This window comes from Schistocerca piceifrons, chromosome 9 (genome assembly GCF_021461385.2).
Source record: "Schistocerca piceifrons isolate TAMUIC-IGC-003096 chromosome 9, iqSchPice1.1, whole genome shotgun sequence".
NCBI classification, from domain to species: domain Eukaryota; kingdom Metazoa; phylum Arthropoda; class Insecta; order Orthoptera; family Acrididae; genus Schistocerca; species Schistocerca piceifrons.
The window spans coordinates 31,436,069-31,457,592 of record NC_060146.1 but is presented as its reverse complement, the minus strand read 5'-3'; the positions used below and the strand labels follow the sequence as shown (position 1 = coordinate 31,457,592).

General features: G+C 44.2%; 1 long non-coding RNA gene across 1 annotated transcript in view; it reads right to left on the bottom strand.

Annotated features, from left to right (window-relative positions):
* Positions 1–1,481: 1,481 nt before the first annotated feature.
* LOC124717366 overlaps positions 1,482–21,524 on the bottom strand; it is a 560,152-nt gene continuing 540,109 nt past the window's right edge. Inside the window, exon 3 of the long non-coding RNA XR_007005744.1 lies at positions 1,482–1,532. This is a non-coding gene — a long non-coding RNA (uncharacterized LOC124717366). The remainder of the gene's footprint in view (positions 1,533–21,524) is intronic.

The following is a 21,524-nucleotide window of genomic DNA, read 5'->3' as shown; positions in this document are numbered from 1 at the left end:
TTAACAGCGCGACAATCGGAGCGCATCAGTACAAAGATTGTGACTGAACACGATTCTTGAAATGAGAACTACATAGCTAAAGAGTGATTAAAAAATAGATTGATGGCTGTTAATACATTAGAATACCTTAAACTTTCATTTAACGTAACTCAGTAATAAGATACCTAACACATAAGTGGAACCTACTTCCAAGAGCGTAAAGACACCCGTGTCCGTGTGCTACGGCTGTTGGCCAATCATCGCCTTTGTGTTCGTCTACATCAGGTTTATTCCTATGATGAACAGAGTACAGCGGCCACGGCACTTTGCGCGCACTATACGCGTCACCGCGACAGGCAGTGTGCCTCCCACAGTGGAGACTGCCGGCAGGGCACTGCTTTGCTACGCCAGGTGAGGTGCGATCGCAGCGCCACGCCAGCATCCCTCAGAGCCTGACTATTTAGGCCACCGCCGGACCGCGCAAAGTCAGTCAGAGCAGCAGCCGCAGTCTGGCCTCGGCCCAGGTCGTCGTGGTCTGCACCAGCCCAGCCGTCCCACGTGTTCTCGCCGCCACCCGCTGGACACTTGGGTCCCTCGTGGTGGAACGTCGCAGACACTCCTGTTCTCTGTCGTTGTGTGAATATTCATCCGGGCACAGTGTAACTGAGATTCGTGTTTCTTAAATACAGTCATTCTTTTAAAAGTGTCTTCCATCACTTCTCAGGACGGTGATACTTTAAAGAGCGTATGACAACTGACCGTCTTCAAAAGTAAAGCGAACGATAACCTTCTAAGTTGATATGAGGTGAAAGAACTTTTTCAGACAAATTCATAGAAAAAATCTTAAATAAAAATTGGAAAATAAATAAACGTTTCCATGTCAACGTGCCCTGTGTGCTACCGCAGGTATATTTTATACGTATAAGGATATTTACTGCTGCGAAGGTACTTTTATTATACAGCATATTAAACCTGTCGCGCAAGATGTTCACTACAGTTGACGTCTTGTACTGGTCATTTCTCTGGCGTTTTCACTCACTCACGAGGCTGTGAACGGACGCAGGGCACTACCCAAGTAGGGAGTGCCCACACCGGTGGAGTATGTGCGCTTTCAGCTTCAGGTCTGATAGATAACGCCAAAGAAGCGACTATCAACAGCTCCCCACTTTACTGGACGGTATGCGCCACAGGGTTAAAGACTGTTATTGTTATGTAACAAAATCTCGTGTGAACTCCGTACGATTTAATATTATTCGGCATATATAATAAGTTCTGTAATTCGATTTTGCATACGGTGTAAATAGTATGGCCATTTATAAGAATAGGTTCGGTTAATTCCCTTGTATGTCATAAAATATGTAACTTCTGTACATCTAGTGGGCAGTGGGCGATAAACACGCGGTAAAAATTGTCTGCTAATGAACAAATGAAAAGAAATGAATTTTCATTGGTTGACCCAAACATCGTAATGCGGTGACATCAGAAAACGCGGCGTACTTTACCTTGATAGTGAAGATGGAAGATTCCTCATGGGCGCCGTTCACCCTCCGCGTCTGAAACAAAACAAGTTGTGTAAGTAATGCACTTCATTCTCCGGCACCTCGCTGTACAGACGATGTCAAAAAAAAAGACGAAAGAGAAGAGTACGCTGCGGAGCAAAAAGAGAGACAAGATTATAGGAGTGAGAAGCAAAAGAATAACAGGGGCAAACAGAAGAAGATGACGAAGATGAGAGATCCCAGACGACACATCTCAAGCTCCCCGCCCCCCCCCCTCTCCCCTCCACCTGCTTTTGTCATTTGTACGAAGGAGTGTCAGAATAACGAATTTCTGTTTGCGAAATGCCACGGCGGTTGTTGTTGCGAGCTCTCGATGCTGGTCTACCCTGTGCGACCCTCTCTCCACCTCGTCAGCTCTACGTCACCCTACACCTTCATCAATCTCCTTACTACCTCTGCAGTTTGTCCATTCACACCCCTCCGTTGCAAAATTCACGGTTCCTCGATGCCTATCAGCTGGTCTCTACTCTCAGACATGTAGCGTTACAAATTTGGTTTTTCCCCACGTCGATTCAGTAGTTCGGTCTATCCGTCTAAACTCCAGCGTTCTCCTGTGGCACCACATTTCAAGAGCCTCTATTCTCTTCTTGTCTTAACTGTTAACCGTCCACGTTTCACTTCCGAACAAGGATAAAGTCATGAAAAATTACACAACTGGCCATTAAAATCATTACACCAACAACAAATGCAGATGATACACGGATATTCATTGGACGAATATATTATACTAGAACTGACATGTGATTACATTTTCACGCAATTTGGGTGCATAGATGCTGAGAAATCAGTACCCAGAACAACCACCTCTGGCCGCAATAACTGCCTTGATATGCCTGGGCATTGAGTCAAACAGAGCTTGGATGCCGTGCACAGGTACAGCTGCCCATGCAGCTTCAACACGATACCACAGTTCATCAAGAGTAGTGACTGCCGTATTGTGACGAGCCAGTTGCTCGGCCACCATTGACCAGACGTTCTCAGTTGGCGAGAGATCTGGAGAATGTGCTGGCCAGGGCAGCAATCGAACATTTTCTGTATCCAGAAAGGCCCGTACAGGACCTGCAACATGCCGTCGTGCATTATCCTGCTGAAATGTAGGGTTTCGCAGGGATCGAATGAAGGGTAGAAAAAAAAATGGTTCAAATGGCTCTGAGCACTATGGGACTCAACATCTTAGGTCATAAGTCCCCTAGAACTTAGAACTACTTAAACCTAACTAACCGAAGGACATCATACACACCCATGCCCGAGGCAGGATTCGAACCTGCGACCGTAGCAGTCCCGCGGTTCCGGACTGCAGCGCCAGAACCGCACGGCCACCGCGGCCGGAGAATGAAGGGTAGAGCCACCGGTCGTAACACATCTAAAATGTATCGTCCACTTTTCAAAGTGCCGTCAATGCGAACAAGAAGTGGCCGAGACGTGTAACCAATGGCAATCCGTACCATCATATCGGGTGATACGCCAGTATGGCGAACATGAATACACGCTTCCAATGTGCGTTCACCGTGATGTCGCCAAACACGGATGCGACCATCATGATGCTGTAAACAGAAACTGGATTCATCCGAAAAAATGACGCACCCAGGTTCGTCGTTGAGTACGCCATCGCAGGCGCTCCTGTCTGTGATCAAGGGTAACCGCAGCCATGGTCTCCGAGCTGATAGTCCATGCTGCTGCAAACATCGTCGAACTGTTTGTGCAGATGGTGGTTGTCCTGCAAACGTCCTCATCTGTTGACTCAGGGATCGAGACGTGGCTGCACGATCCGTTACAGCCATGCGGATGATGCCTGTCATCTCGACTGCTAGTGATACGAGGCCGTTGGGATCCAGCACGGCGTTCCGTATTAGCCTCCTGAAGCCACCGATTCCATGTTCTGCTACCAGTCATTGGATATCGACCAACGGGAGCAGCAACAGTCTTTAACCGTGTGGTGTATACCGTCCACTAAAGTGGGAAGCTGTTGATAGTCGCTTCTTTGGTGTTATCTGTTAGTCCTGAAGCTGAAAGCGCACATAGTCCACCGCAGTGCCCGCTCCCTACTTGTGTACTGCCCTGCGTCCGTTCACAGCCTCGTGAGTGAGTGAAAACGCCAGAGAAATGACCAGTACAAGACATCAACTGCAGTGACCATCTTGCGTCACAGTTTTAATATGCTGTATAATAAAAGTACCTTCGCAGCAGTAATATCCTTACACAAAAATCCAATGATACGACAAACAGAAATCGCGATAGGCTACATTCCACCCTTTATCAAAGTCGGAAACATGATGGTACGCATTTCTCCTCCTTACACGAGGCATCACAACAACGTTTCACCAGGCAACGCCGGTCAACTGCTGTTTGTGTATGAGAAATCGGTCAGAAACTTTCCTCATATCAGCACGTTGTAGGTGTCGCCATCGGCGCCAACCTTGTGTGAATGCTCTGAAATGCTAATCATTTGCATATCACAGCATCTTCTTCCTGTCGATTAAACTTCGCGTCTGCAGCACGTAATCTTCGTGGTGTAGCAATTTTAATGGCCAGTAGTTCAAATACTGCCTAACATTTAAATCTGCTTTTAATACAAGCCCCGACGGAGGTTCGAGTCCTCCCTCGGACATGGGTGCGTGTGTTGTCCTTAGCGTAAGTTAGTTTAACTGAGATTAAGTAGTGCGTAAGCCTGGGGACCGATGACCTCAGAAGTTTGGTCCCATAGTCCTTACACTAAATTTTTCAATGCAAGCGAGAATGACCAGTTTCGCTTTTTTTCCCTTGGAAGAAAATGTGTAGTTGATCATCTCGCTGGTATAGCATCTAACTTATTCATCTGTACTGCTTTATGAAGAGGAGTTGCAGTTTCACGTTGTTACCAAAAATCTCGAAAAGAACTATTTACTTCAAATTTTTTACGCGATACTCTAATAAATATAGGCTACAACTTATTTTAATTAATGTATATAAATGTTCTCAGCAAAGACCAAGTAATGTTCTTGGCCAATCTAATTCATCAAATTTGTACACTATATTCTACCTACACTCCTTTAAAAAATTAAAATATATAAAGTGCAAGGGATTTCAACACGAGTCATGTAAAGCTCTTGACGAATACACCTAATTTGTGCACGATATTCTACTACCATTCTAGGATATTGTACAGAATTTCTGTTGAGAGAGAAAATGCTGTAATGTGAAAATGAGCGATTTCGTTTTCCTTCACGCGCTAAGTTTTATTTCAGATATCATTAATTTAAACCATCAGACAAATTGCTTCTCCCACACACATTCTTCATGCATAGTATAATTTTAAACAAAAACTGTACACACAGAAGTGTGCTGTTTTGTTTACTTCCGTCGCAGCCAGTCTGAAGAGATAAGAGGAATGTTGTATTTGCGGATTATCGACTTATGATTAGAATACTATTACGAAATTTTGCAATCGTACTCGTTCACAGATTAATACTATCATTTAAGCTAGTACAATCACAGTCCCAGGAGATGGACAGGTCTCTCCCTTACCCCTGATGTTAACGAACCCAACCGATTTACACATTCATTTTAAGCGATTTCATTCCCAGTTTAGGTTTCGTTTCCAATAACAATGAACACGAGCAGAGAAAACCAGCAACCCAGCCGGTAATCGAACCCAGGCCCACTGTATGGCAGGCAAGCACTCGGCAAAGCAGGCAGACAGGGGGGAGGGGGAGGAGGAGATGGGCAGAGAGAGTGGGGAGGAGAGGGATATGAATTAAAGGGGGGGGGGGTAAGAGGAGGAGAAGGACAAAAAGTGGGGTGAGATGAACAGAGAGTTGTGTGGAGAGGGAGGTACAAAAAGAGGGAGACGAGGAGGATATGGGCAGAGAGAGTCACATGGAGATGAACAAAAAGAGGGGGGAAGAGGGGGATATGGACAGAGGGCGTGGGAAGGAGAGGGAGATAGACAAAAAGGGGGGGGAAGAGGAGGAGATGGGCAGAGAGAGTAGGGAGAATATCGGGACATATACCAATTCTAATGCATATTTAGCCATTGCGAAGCATTGTAGGGTTTCCTAGTTCTGTTATAAACTCCATTTTACGTTTTACTGCCTTGTTTTGTCGTAGTCCAACACGCGATCTGGCTAGGTATACTTGTCCGGCTGCTGACGTTTCACGTCGCCCTGCGCACGAGTAGTGAACGATTTGAGTCCCACTTTCGGTAAGTTCGCCGAGCAACAGCATCCTCGGTGATGTTCGGCAGGCGGCGCTTCGCTGCTCCAGTGCACCGCCGCGCACACAGGACAGTCAGCCTCGTGAGTGGTCACTGAGCCCTGCATGTCGACGACTGAGGTACAGTGACAAGTGAAAATGGCAAGAAACTTTTGATGACGCATGGTTATAACTTCTGTTTCCAGAAGTTTCTCCTCGATGACGTTGATAGAAACAAATGTACGAGAAGAAGATGTAGTGTTTTGTGAAATAAAATTCCTTTCTCTTCGTAATTAGTCCACAGACATGAAAAAGACGACTCCGATATATTACACCAATATTGTGAAGAGCAAGGCTGAAAAAAATTTGTGTGAGCGCCCCTCCAAACTTATGCACTTCAAGTCGGTTAACGTTGATGTTGACTGTCTCACAACGGAATATTTGGTTCTAATATGGAAAAACAATAAATGCCAATCGATTACGTGAATTTTCAAGTTCCACAATAGCTTACCAGAATTACTTGAAACACTGCCGAGAAATGTTTTCCACACAAGCAGAGGAGAAATTTTGTTATTTCTGAACGTCTATTAAAAGAGTTTTCTTAGTTTCTCCTGCCCAAGCAATTTATATTTACTTACAGATGAGACGTTCATGAATTGTCCTAAGCTGTTCCAACAAACATTTATAACTCATGAGGTAAATTCCATTGGAATTTTTTTTGCTACCCAACAAAAAATGGAGCATATAAAGAAGCTTTGTCTTCAGTTGCAAGTGACACCAATACGGACATTATGTACGCTGACTCAGAGACGGCAAGTCACCAAGCAATCGCTTACGTTTGACCCCAAACGAATATAAAGGGCTGCATAGTTCAACTCGGGCAGACATGGTGGAGGAAAATCCAGTCATTTCAGTTATTTTTAACGATCCCTACTGAATGTAGACAGTCCTATGTCCGTGTAAAATTGGAAGGGAAATGTTATGGTACTGTTGATAGCGATTGGAGTCAACACTTACGCTGAGGAGAAATAAGATGGCAACTAAAGGGAATCAATACGTCCTCTGTCGGGTAAGCATGGCGGCAGCTAATGGGAATCAAGACGTCCGTTTCAAAATACATTCAGCGTCGGCGTCTTGTTCGCGAGAGAAGCAAGATTCTTTTAAATTCACTTCCGAATACTGGAATGTCTGCCGCTGTGTTTTATCAATGGTCTTACCGGAAATCGGAGCGTTTTAAAGCAGAAGTTAAAATGAATGGAATTCGTTTTCGTTTTGGCTCATCACTGAAGCACTTCTTCCCCTTGTATCATATTTCGTATTCACTGATTTGTCTGTTGAACTAAGCCATTTTTGTCACCAAAAATTGTGTTCTTGCACAACCACTCTTTGTTTACATAGTTTCTCTCTATAAGCAGATGCATTTTTTTCGATGAGCTCTCCCGTTGCCTCTGCTACAGGAACTCATCGGTTAAGACGATTTTTCTGGAGTGCGGTTCAATGTGATATGCACCGTTTAGCCAGCCTGAGTGGCCGAGCGGTTCTAGGCGCTACAGTCTGGAACCGCGCGACCGCTACGGTCGCAGGTTCGAATCCTGCCTCGGGCATGGATGTGGGTGATGTCCTCAGGTTAGTTAGGTTTAAGTAGTTCTAAGTTCTAGGGGACGGCTGACCTCAGATTTTAAGTCCCATGGTGCTCAGAACCATTTGAACCATTGGAACCGCGTCTCGTTAGTTATTCGGTCTTTCTCTCACGGTCATCTCTCCTTTGGCAGTCCCCTTCCACAGATCCAAATGGGTGCTACTTCTGAACCTTTTGCCAATGGAGAGATCATCGTGACACTTTTTCAACTACAGGCCACACACATTATGTGTCTTTAATGCTGGGGCTTCCATTCCATTCTGCATCCTCATGCCGTTGATCATTGTTATATCTTCCGCCTTTTAGAAGCTGTTTCCTTTCGCGAAAGCAAAAGAGGACCCCGAATCTCAGTCCGTTCCGCGCATCTCTAGGGTAATTTCTTATGTTAGATGTCTTCCACCGCCATTGATGATGATGTTTACTCAAAATTCAAGCAATGGCGAGGTTCGAGCCCGAGATCATGACCGTTCTGATTACCTGTATACGACATTACCTCTAGACCACGATACAAGAATAAGATAGAAAACAAGTAAAATAATTTCCTACTAGTCTCCGCCAGAGACTTCTCCGATATACCAAGCCTAATCCAGAGATCAGTGAGAAGATCCAAAGCCAGCCACGGTGGCCGATGGTTCTAGGCGCTTCAGTTTGGAACCGCGCGACTGCTACGGCCACAGGTCAAATTCTGCCTCGGACATGGATGTGTGTGGTGTCCTTTGGTTCGTTAGGTTTAAGTAGTTCTAAGTTCTAGGGGACTGATGACCTCGGAAGTTAAGTTCCATAGGGCTGAGAGCCATTTGAACCATTTTTTTGCACCGTTTACAATTTGTGTTCTATAACGTTCGGGAATCTTCCAGAACATTCTGAAACATTCGGGCATATTCAGAAAAGCTAGAGATCATTATAGAACAAACTCGAATTTTTCCCATGAAAAATACACTTCCGCGATTGAGACAGAAGATGTGGTGATCGCAAAGACGTGATGGCGACCAATTCTAACCCTCTTATCTCCACAACAGCTGTCACTGTACAACCATTGCAGCTCCCAAGGGCAGCACCGAAAGCGCACGCACACACGATTGCACGCACGCACGCACGCACACACTACGCCCTCTACTGCGGCTGTCGTCAGCTATTTTGGTGCCCAAAAAACTAATCTCCTCGATTACTACTTTCAGCATCCCATTTCCTAATCTAATTTTCTCAGCATCACCTGATTTACCTGGTTTAATTCGACAACATTCCTTTACCCTTGTGTTATATTAGTGTCTTTAAAATGAGTTGTAAGGTGCACATGAACTATCAGTTGCATTCAAATGCTGTTATAAGTCCTTTTTGTGAGTCTGGTAATGTCATCGGCAAAACTCAAACTGAACTTACATTTCTCCTTGGTATCCTTCACAGCTACAGACTGAATAACGTGGGACACGAATAGGGTGCAACCCTCACTCTCGTCTCAACAGCTGCTTGTTTCATATCCTGTGAGTTTAATGTCCTACAAGCCTTACGGCAGCCCAGTTTCCGTACAAGTTGTTTCATCCCATATATTTCATCCTATCTTAAGAATTTTATTGTATCGCAGATGACTTTTCAAAAATATTTCGCTTAATCTGCAAATTACTTCATTTCATCGATATGTATCAAACATCTGATTTGATAAAATATTGCAACTGGTCACATTACTTTGGTTAGTGTTTGCTTCATAGCTCTGCAGCTGTAAAGGAATACACTAAACTCCCGCAGATGCGGTCCGCAGTAGTCCGGCCTCTGGCCACTCAAGCAGAAATGACTTACACAACGACGGATCATCATGCGGAACCGTGTTGTTAATTACTATATTAAACAGTGTTATTCAGATTGGAATTATGGATTTCTTTGGAGTTCAGTATCATGGCTTCTAAAAAGAAGAACGTTACACTAGACCTCTGCAGAAACTCGAAATTTTAGATAAGATGAACCGAAGTTCTTCGAGGAAAGATCTTGCTGCAGAGTGCAAAGTTGGGCGAATAACTGAAGACTGAGAATGAAGAACTGGGCGTAGCAATTTATACATGATTCTTACAACAACGCAGTGAAGCAATTACAATGAGTGGCTCGATAATGAAGGAAAAAGCAACTGAATTCAACACACAACTTGTAACTTGTTCGTAACAAGGTACCAAACTGGAAAAACCGACATGCCTTGCGGCAGCTGTCAGTCTCTGTGGTTTGAACAAAATTTCAGACACTCTCAAATAATCCTATACTTCCGGTATCTCGTGTCTATATGTCCAAGGAATAGCTGGATTAGCGAGACTCTAGTGGACCACTAGATTGAAGTGTACGCCGCCACCTAGTACATGGTCACCTGAGCGCCTCACACATACGCTACCCACCATACGTAACTGTCCGCCGCGTTGTGTATGCTCTCTGTCCTCCTCTTCTCCAGGCAAAATTACCCACGAGCATTTTTTGTATACTTCCCATCTGTGGCAGGCAAAAATCTATTACGTCAGTTTAACTTCTACAGCTTCATCTACGTTTCCACCGTGTGTACGAACCGAATTTTGGTAGCACACTCGTTTCCCTCCGTTTCCTGTAAGACTAGTGAGTGATGCGTGGACAGACTGACTGACAGGAAGTCTCATAACGACCTCTAATTCTTCTGAACGTTTTCTTTCCAGCTAGCGAGACGTATATTGACTGACATTGCGACTTTCCTTGAGGCATAACGCCTCTCTTCTGACTTGAAAAAAGTCGTATTTATGAACCATCAAGCACTGGTAATGAAATGCATCTTTACTAGCTACCTGTTTCGAGCAACCAATCATCTACAGATAACCAGTACAGCAACGGAGAGAACACGTGACCAAGGGTGTAGCATAAACGTACTGTAACTTTAAAGTCAATGGTTCAAGTCTCACTGTGACTAACTTTTTTCCTCTATTTCAATTCAGTATTTATTAAAAACATGTAAACAAGCATCGGTCAATTTTAAATAAATATAAAATCTGTTTATTTTCAATTCCTAATCACATGGAAATGACAATCTTCCCACTGATTTAAAAATTGATGTAGAGATATAAAATGCCATATAGAAGACATACATTTTTAATTCTAGAGATCGAACAGTATTACTGATGTAAATAAATTTTCACGTGAAAACGTCCATTCGCTGGCCGGCCGAATTTTCTTTTGTGACAAAACACCGTCAGGTTTGAATCGCTAGTAACTACGAGACTAACAAAGCGTAAACAATAGTTGAATCCACAACAGATAGACGACGTCTGTAGGTGTTTGTCGCGCAGTATGTTGGCCTGTGACGTCATCGCAGCAGTGTATGCACATGCGTGTGGTTTAATCCATCACCTTTCGCGTAGAGCTATAAATTGGTGTAGCTTGGATACGCCATCAGCTGGGACAGCTTACCGACATGTACTAGGACACAAACTAAGAGAAAAACATTCGCCTGAATAAAAGTGAAAATTGGCATGAAACTGAAAATAACAAGGAAACATGCCTCGAAAGAGTCATAAGTCAAATCACAGGCTCGTGACGAAAAGAGTCTAAAAAGCCTACGAAGTCCAGAATCTGAGAGCAATGGCAGCGTCGGAAACGAAACGAGAAGACGGCGCAAGGCGATTACGTAGCAGGACCATCGGGCATGCAGCACTCAGTGAAAGTGTAAACTTGTGATTTATCTCTTGAGTAGGCGGTACGCTACACTGCAATCGTTGTATTACAGAGATCGGTAATTAAATTACAGATTAATGTGAAACACTTGTTACGATTTTATCCCAAAAGTGTAATGAAAAATCTGCGGCGCAGATCTGAACTGCCCACACAGTTTCTTTTCTCCATTTAACAATGCATTTCTCTTGCCTATAAGAAATTTTAATATATTTCTCTGCAATGAGTTATTAAAAATTGATTCAATATTTGTTAATTAATATTTCTATTTGTTTAAAAATATGGAATTTACATAAAATTAAAAATGTTTGCTACTTGCGAGACTCGAAGCAGCATGTTATAATTACCAGTTTTTTTCATTACACCCTCAACTATAGAAGGCTATGTTAAGACCGCACAAATATATTTAAAAACGTTCGGGAATCTTCCTATCTTTGCAAACATACACATAATGTCCTTGGAGAGAAAATCTGCAAACACTGGTTTTACAACAGATTTATTACCTGTCTTGACTGGATTAATTTTTTAAATGACCGGTTTCGGGTCAACATGAACCATCCTCTGATCTGACTGTATCGGTTAAAAGAGTAAACCGTCCAACTATTAGCCAAATTTTCAATCTATGTCCGAAACATTCATTTTAAAAATTTAATCTAATCAGGACGAATAGTAAACCTGTTTTACTGTTCTACTGTCCAAAGGCCATTTTTAATGATGCCACACTGCTTCATTATACTGATGTCAGGGTGACCTTTAGGTCCCATAAGCATTAAGAAAGTCTAAGACGGTCAGTAGTTAATGTCGCCTTGTAAGACACACAGTACAAAGTAACGAATCTGAAGGTTTCACGCATATAAATACTTAAATATTATATTGCTGACCGTAGCAATGTTTGGCATTCAGGAAGAAGAAGTACAAGGAGATGAAGAAGAAGAAGAAAATGATGATGATGATGACCTTCTACTACACGGGTACAGTTCGTGCTAGTAAAATTTCGAGATCAACATTGTAATTAAAAACAATGAGAAAGTGGCAGGCGAACGAAAGGTGAATGATGTCGATAAAGGCCTGCCTGGGAAAAGGTAGTCTGTTCTTTTCCATTCTTTTGTCCTTCGCTGCACCGAATAATTAACCCTAAGGCCCTTGTTCTAGACAAGGAATCCCCTAGAGATAAGTGCTACAGCGAAACACCGCTGCCAGATGGGTTGCCGCCACATTCAGGGGCCAAGCGCTGCACATATCTTCGACCTATGTGATATCTCATGCAAACGGTGCAGTTTTACAAAGACCTGTAAAATCGTAAGGAAGACTTAGAAAAGCTGTAGAAAAGAATGGATACTGAACTTAAGGGGCCGACACAAACACTGCAAAGACGAAAATTACGTGTAAAATGCAGCGTAGTGGGAACATGAAATGGGTTGACTTTTAAAAAAATCAGTCTGTGGTCACGGTACACCGAAAAACTAATGCACAATCGGCGCCAGGGACCATTTTAAGGTAACTGCATACTGACTGACTGAATTGCTGCTGACTTCAACTTGATCATGTACCACCTCACCATATTTTACACACATCAAAAAAAGTTTTGGATCACCTCGGTTCCGAGAGTTTCGGAACCTGTATTGAAAATTGGAACAGAGATCAACATAAACATCATTTACGCCGTTTTTATTGCTCATGAAAACCACACATTGCATGTTGTACCACCAGACAGTGAGACCTTCACAGGTGGTGGTCCAGATTGCTGTACACACCGGCACCTCTAATACCCAGTAGCACGTCCTCTTGCATTGATGCATGCCTGTATTCGTCGTGGCATATTATCCACAAGTTCATCAAGGCACTGTTGATCCAGATTGTCCCACTCCTCAATGGCGATTCGGCGTAGACCCCTCAGAGTGGTTGGTGGTCACGTCGTCCATAAACAGCCCTTTTCAATCCATCCCAGGCATGTTCGATAGGGCTCATGTCTGTAGAATATGCTGACCACTCTCGTCGGGAGATGTCGTTATCCTGAAGGAAGTCATTCACAAGATGTGCACGATTGGGGCGTGAATTGTCGTCCATGAAGACGAATGCCTCGACAATATGCTGCCGATATGGTTGCACTATCGGTCGGAGAATGGCATTCACATATCGCACAGCCGTTAGGGCGCATTCCATGACCACCAGCAGCGTACGTCGGCCCGACATAATGGCACCCCAAAACAGCGGGGAACCTCCACCTTGCTGCACTCGCTGGGCAATGTGTCTAAGGCGTTCAGCCTGACCGAATGGCCTCCAAACATCTCCGACGATTGTCTGGTTGAGTTGTAAGGTGCACTTGAACTATCAGTTGCATTCAAATGCTGTTCTAAGTCCTTTTTGTGAGTCTGGTAATGTCATCGGAAAAACTCAAACTGAACTTACATTTCTCCTTGGTATCCTTCACAGCTACAGACTGAATAACGTGGGACACGAATAGGGTGCAACCCTCACTCTCGTCTCAACAGCTGCGACATATCGATGAAGAGAACGTGATGCCAAACCTGAGCGGTCCATTCGGAATGTTATTGGGCCCATCTGTACTGCGCAGCATTGTGTCGTGGTTGCCAAGATGGACCTCCTCATGGATGTTGGAGTGAAGTTGCGCATCATGCAGCCTTTTTCGCACAGTTTGAGTCATAACACGACGTCCTATAGCTGCACGAAAAGCATTATTCAGCATGGTGGCGTTGCTGTCAGGGTTCCTCCGAGCCATAATCCGTAGGTAGCGGTCATCCACTGCAGTAGTAGCCCTAGGGCGGCCTGAGCGAGGCATGTCATCGACAGTTCCTGTCTCTCTGTATCTCCTCCACATCCGAACAACATCGCTTTGGTTCACTCCGAGAGTCCTGGACACTTCCCTTGTTGGGAGCCCTTCCTGGTACAAAGTAACAATGCGGATTGATCGTCTAGGCATGGTTAAACTACAGACAACAGGAGCCGTGTACCTCCTTCCCGGTGGAATGACCGGAACTGATAGGCTGTCGGACCCCCTCCGTCTAATAGGCGCTGCTCACGCATGTTTCTTTACATCTTGGGGATGGTTTGCGACATCTCTGAACAGTCAGAGGGACTGTGTCTGTAGTACAATATCCACAGTCAACGTCTCTCTTCAGGTGTTTTGGGAACCGGGGAGATTCAAAACTTTTTTTGATGTGTGTAGTTCTTATGCACTGGATTTTCAGATATGTTTTACATTACCTCTATAATTTCAAGAAAACAGTTTCCTTTTGTGAGTAATTAATTTACACTATTTTAAATTCTGTAAGTAAGAACTGCGCTGAATGTGCTAAGATCATTTTCATAAAATGATTTATGTTTGTAAATGGGACATTATGAACCTTTTTTAAGATCTTTCCCTAATTTCCTTTTTTTTTTTTCCTCCTGTCGCCATTACTATGGCAGCGTAGGACTTGTTTTCGGGGTGTCGGAGTGCTGAACATGGGCTGTCCATGGTCATCGGATGCTTTTATACACCCCCTACCTCAGTAGCAGTAGTGACCGCACATTTGAGGGGAAACTTCGAGTTTATTTGGCGTAAATTTCCTGGTCAGGTCGTAGTTATAGGTGACGATTTTAACCTACCAGCTGCAGATTGGGAGACTCAAGTGATTAGGACCAGCAGTTGGGCAGACAATCATATGAAATCGATCTTAGTGCCTTATCCGAAAACTGCCTTGAGCGAACCGACTCGTGAAGATAACATCGTACACCTTCTGGTAACAAACAGACCCGAAGTTTTAGACTTGGCGTGAAACCTGAAATGAGCAATCATAAGGCCATTATACATGTAAACGGTATGACAAGAGAGCGACAAGAGACAGATTTCAGATCGCCTGACAGGTCATCTCCAGCACTGGCAATGTTGACCGACCACCAATGGACACAGTTACAGAGGTCGTACTATACGCTTTAGACCGATATGTGCCGAGCAAAATCGTGAGGGATGGGAAAGACCCGCCGTGGTTCAACAACCATGTTAGGTAGCTGCTACGAAAGCAAAGAGAGCTTCACTGCAAAATTAAAAGTAGGCAAAGCATCACGGACAAACAAAAACTTAATGAAGCCAAAATCATAATAAGGAGGACAATACACGAAGCATTCAGTGAATATGCAAGCAAATTTCTCTCTATCGACTTGACAGAAAATGCTAAGTGAAGCACAAAAACAATTTTTCACAGAGGAAGAATATACCGTAGTTCCTCCTTTAAACTGTCGCACGAATGACAAAATGATATTTCGAAACAAGTGTCCAAGGAATAGAAAAACAATTGAAATTGCTCAACAGAGGACTTGAAGGGATTTACGTTCGGTTGTACGCAGAGTATGCCGAATAACGTAACCCTTTTTCTACCAGCAGTGTACCATCGGTCTCTAGAGAAGCGAAGCGTTCCTAGTAATTACAAAAAAGGAAAGGTCATTCCCGTTTCCAAAGAGAGTTGTCGAACAAACTCACAAAATTATAGGCCTATATCTCTGACGCCGCTATGTAGTAGAATTTTGGAACATGTAGTAGAACTGCTTATTATGACATTTCTGATGTCAGAAAATAAAATCTGCAGGGACCAACACGGGTTGCGGAAGCAATGATTGTGTGAAATGTAGCCCGTTCTGTTCGTCCACGAGACCCAGAAAGGAACAGATACTAGGCCCCCAGGTAGGTACCGTGTTCCTTGGCGATCGATACAGGTCCGCACTGTGGCCTAGTGGACAAAACACGAACTACGGAATACGAGGTCAACTGTGTGATTGGATTGAAAAGTTTCTAGAAAACACAACACAGCACGGAGACTGTCTTCAGACGTAGTTAACTTCGGGCTGCCCCAGGGGAGTGTTGTAGGACAAATACTTTTCACAAAGTTCGATGAAGTTCTATGTACAGAGAAGTGACGGCACTGGAAGACTGTACCGAAGTGCGGGAAGACCTGCGGAGGACCAGCGCTTGGCACGGGGAGTTACAGCCGACTCTCGGCACAAACAAATGTATCTTATTGCGAATACGTAGACAGAAGACCCTTTATTGTATGACTGCACGATTGCAGAACGATCACTGGAAGCATCACTTCCAGAAAATACGTAGGAGCATCCGTACGGAGCGATTTACGAGTGGAACGACCACATAAAATTAATCGCGAGTAAGGCAGCTGCCAGACTGAGATTCACTGCAAGGAAATGTAGTCCACCCACAAAACACGCGTTAGAACAATACGGGAATACTGTTCGTCAGTATGGGTTCCGTACCAGATAGCACTGACAGAGAAAGTAGATAATATCCAAAGAAGATCAGCACGTTTCGTTACAGGTTCATCATTCAGTAAGCGCGAAAGCGTCGCAGGGATGCTCAACAATTCCAATGGCAGACGCTGCAAGAGAGGCGTTCTGCTCACCGCGTGGGTTACTGTCAAAACTCCGAGAGCGTATGTTGCTGGGAAAGTAGCCTCGTATTTGTCGCTACCCCCTGCGACTCTCTCGCTAAAATAGCATACAGTCGAAAGTAGTGAGATTCGAGCCTACATGGAGGCTTGCCAGCAGTCGTTCTTCATGCGAAGCATACGCGACTGGAACAAGAAGAGGGCGGAGCGACGGTGGCACACGAAGTACTCTTCATCAAACACCGAAAGGTGGTCTGCGGATATAAATGTAGAAGTACATGTTAACTACGGGGATACCTGTCGAAACTTGCTGCGTAGTTATATTGGGACAGGTGGGACTGTTACAGACAAGAAACAGAAGAACTGTGGCGCATTTCAGGTATATTCTTCAGCAGAAAAGAGAGGCAAGCTTTAAACGGAACGGTAAGATGGCAGCACACAAAATAACCACCCTGCTTGGGCAGGAAAGAAAGAAAATGGTACAAATTTCAAATGTACTCGAAGAAAAATAACACACAGGAAATTCTAGAGATTGGTTGCAAGGGGCGGCATGCACAGTAGCGACTACCAGCTTACGCCAGCAGGTGGCCGGTAGCTCGTAACACTCAGGCTCTGCCCACATATTGTGGGGCTCAGTGAAGTGAAATGGAGAAGCTAGAGGGCAATATCAACAGCAGCAGCAAGTGGTGTAACTGAAATACGATTCGTTATGAATAGGAAATAGAGCAGAGAGTCAGTTACTGCGAACAAGTGATTGATAGCTTTATTCTCAACAGATTCGACACCAAACCAACACCGACAACGAGATTTCGGGTATGCATGCCCACGTCGCATGCAGAAGATGAAGAGAGAGAGAGAGAAAGTACATGAGAATACTGACTGGGTAATTCAGTATGTAAAGTGAGATGAAAATCTAATAGTCAAGGGGGATTGGAAGGCGATTGCAGGGGAAGGAACAGTGGAGAGAATATGGGCATGGTAGAAGGAATGAAAGAAGAGAAAAAATTAAGTTCCGCAATAAACTTCAAATGGTGAACAGCGGATACCCTATTCAAGAAGCACAAGGGATGGTGGCGCACCTGAAAAGTCCCGGAGACACGGAAAGATTCCAGCTGGACCACATCATCGTCAGACAGAGATTCCGAATCAAAATAAATTGATTGCAACCAGGTGCAGGTAGAAACTCAGATGAAAAGAACTGTCCAGAAGAATCATTGTGGTAGAAAGTAGCGCACTCAAGTACTGAGGCATGATGAGACGCGTTTGAAGTTCGCTTAGGATGTGGATATTGCTAAAGAGAACACGAGAGTAGGTGAAGAGTACAAAGAAGGTAACTATGAAGAAACGTGGGTAAAAGAAGAAATACTTCACTTGATCGACGAAAGAAGGAACTACAAGAATGCTGAGGAAAAGACAAGAACACAGCAATATAAATGCCTCAGGAATGAAGTAAATAGAAGTGCAGCGCAGCCAAAGCGAAAGGGCTGCTGGAAAAACGTGACTGAAAAAGAAATGAAGGTCGGAAGGACTGACTCAGCAGATAGAAAAGTCGAAACTACTTTCGCCGAAATTAGAAGCAAGGGCGGTAACATTAAGATAGGCGGAAAAGTACAGTGAAGGCCTTTGTGAGGTAGAACACTTGTCTGTTAACCAGGTAAGAGAAGAAACTGAAGTCGAAGTGGAAGTCATAGCGTATCCAGTGTTAAAGTCAGAATTTAAAAGAGCAGTTTTCTCAAAAAGAGAAATGGTTGGTGATCGTAGCTGTTATATGCAGTTAATTGATGACGGTGTAGAGCAACCATCCACAAATTCATTTTACGTTACTTTATTCTAATAGTACCGTTATCGACTTCGAATTTACGCAATTCGTTATTAGACGGCTTTCATGCGTTCATCAAAACAAAATTGTACCGTGAAATTTCACGCTAAATCACCACTGTACCAACGTATATTTTGTTTTGACTGGAAGGCCAAGAACAAACTGCTATTATTGATAGCTCCAAATTTAGCGTTGACTTCAGTGCGAGATGCTTGTAGTAGTTTCCACAACGAAGCTTTGTCTCGAAACCTGACGGAAAATCGATATAAATTCTCATCGTATGTAAAGAATGTTATCAGCAAGACACAATAAACGCTTTCTCTTCACGATAGCAATGGAAATACTATCGATGACCGTGTTACTAAACACAGCCTTACGCAATTGCTTCACCGAAGAAGACGAAGTAAATATTCCAGATTTCGAATCAAGAACAGCTGCCAACATGAGTAACTTAGAAGCAGATATCCCTGGAGTAGTGAAGCAACTTAAATCATTTAATGAAAGCAAGTCTTCTGGTCCAGACTGTATACAAAAGATTCCTTTCAGAGAGTGCTGGTGCAATAGCTCTATACTCAACAATCATATACAACCGCTCGCTCGACAAAAGACCGGTACCATAGACTGGATGATTGCACAGGTCACACGAAAATTGAAGAAAGATAGTAGAAGTAATACACTAAATTACAGGCCCTTATCATTAACGTCGATATGCACCAGGATTTTGGAACATATATTGTGTTCGAACATTATGAATTACCTCGAAGAAAACTGTCTATTGACACACAGTCAGCACGGATTTAGAAAACATCGTTCTTGTCAAATACAACTAGCTCTTTACTCACAGGAAGGCAAACCAGACACTGCAGAACACTTAGAAGATGCAACAGATTTACTACACTGCCTACACTACGTTTGTCCGTTCTCTTTTGGTGTACTGTTGCGTAGCCTGGGATCCTTGGCAGATAGAATTAACGGGGTATATCGAGAAAATTCAAAGAAGAGCAGCACGTTTTGTATTATTGCGAAATGGGGGAGAGAGTGTCACGGACGTGACACAGGATTTGGGGTGGACATCATTAAAACAAACACGTTTATCTTTGCGGCGGATCATTATCACGAAATTTCAGTTACCAACCCAGAATGAGAAAATATTTTGTTGACGCCGACCTACATATGGAGAAACGAACATCATAATAAAATAAGGAAAATCAGAGCTCGCACGGAAGATATAGGTGTTCGTTTTTTCCGTGCGCTATTCAAAATTGGAGCAGTAGGGAATTATTGTGAAGGTGGGTCGATGAACGCTCTGCCAGGCACCTAAGTGTGATTCGCAGAATATCCATATACATGTAGACATTGCTAACGGAAGAGAAGGTGATTTAGGGAATCTGTTGAATGGAATGAGCAGTGTATTAAATGCGGAATATGGACAGAGTAAATCAAAGAGAGACGAATGTACTGAGAAGTACCTGAATTGACAATAGCGAAAAGCTTAACATCAGAACTGGTGATCACGAAGGGCAGTGAGAGGAGGTGGGCTGCCCGGATTATGGCGGCCGCCGTGAGTCAGCTGTCGCTCGATAGCCCACCAGGGCCGGGGGCGCGTCCGGAACGACAGCACTCGTTCGTACGTCTCCCTCCGCCCCAGGGACCGACTGCTGGCGAAAGGGCGCCGCCGCGAAAGGCCGCCTGACTCAATTATTGTTGTGGTCTTCAGTCCAGACACTGGTTTGATGCAGCTCTCCACGCTGCTCTATCCTGTGCAAGCTTCTTCATCTCCCAGTACTTACTGCAACCTACATCCTTCGGAATCTGCTTAGTGTATTCATCTCTTGGTCTCCCTCTACGATTTTTACACTGCACGCTGCCCTCCAGTACTAAATTGGTGATCCCTTGATGCCTCAGAGCATGTCCTACCAACCGATCCCTTCTTCTAGTCAAGTTGTGCCACAAGCTCCTCTTCTCCCCAATTCTGTTCATTAGTTACGTGATCTACCCATTTAATCTTCAGCATTCTTCTGTAGCACCACATTTCGAAAGCTTCTATTCTCTTCTTGTCTAAACTATTTATCGTCCACGTTGCACTTCTGTACATGGCTACACTCCATACAAATACTTTAAGAAACGACTTCCTGCCATTTAAATCTATACTCGATGTTAACAAATTTTTCTTTTTCAGAAACGCTTTCCTTGCCATTGCCAGTCTACATTTTACATCCTCTCTACTTCGACCATCGTCAGTTATTTTGCTCCCCAAATAGCAAAACTCCTTTACTACTTTAAGTGTCTCATTTCCTAAATTAATTCCCTCAGCAATTACTCAATTATCGGGTGAATAATATTTTGTTTTTCGGCGCACGAATTATTTTCCATTCAGTAGTGAATATTTCATTTGCATCCGACTTGCAAGCCTTTTACGGCATAGTCATCGTTATTAAAGACATCTGTAAGTACACTGTAAGGAGTTATGCAAACTAATCACGAATTGATATTCGTACCGGTACAGACGGAAATTTGAATGTACACTGTGGCGAACGGTGTATGCGTGTGTGACGCTGCAGCTCAATTTCACCGCACAGGCGGCAAGGATAGTAAACAGGGGGCACGTCGATCACAGAGCGTAAAGTGTTCGCCAATTTCAATCCCTTTACGCGGTTGGGCACTAATCCCCACAGACAGGCGCGTGAACAATACACGTAGATCACAGCATCTGAGGCAGTACGTGTAGTTCGGCTCACAGAAGCCGGCTGCAGTAATCGTGGAACCGCTCGATGTTTGAACAGCAGCGATGGGACTATTCGACGATGCTGGCAGGAGTGGGGGGACCGTGCCGGACACAGCGTCCACGAGGAAGCGGCCGACTCGGCCACGTCTGTACACCGACCAACCCGTCTGCAGTGGCGTCCGGCACATTCGGCCTGGAGTCCTACCGAATGCAGTTCCTGAATTCTGCTTCGAATGGAGCCCCGACGACCCGCAGAGTGGTGGCACGCCAGGCTGACGCTCGCCTACCTCACCATCCTGCAGTCGGGAGTGACGGTCTAGAGTGCCGTTTTGTACTGCATCCGTGCATTCCCTTCACGTGTTTATGCTAACTGTTACGCACGATGATGAACCTTTGCGAGAGCTAAACGCTCGGGAATGCTCTGTAGCAGCGAGGATACATCTCCATCTGACAATTATGTGTCAGCAAGGAGCATTAACGATGACATCATAAGAGACACTGTTGTGCAACCTTAGTAGGGACAACATCCGACTATTCGGGAGTAAGATCTTACAATCTGAGAAAGTGT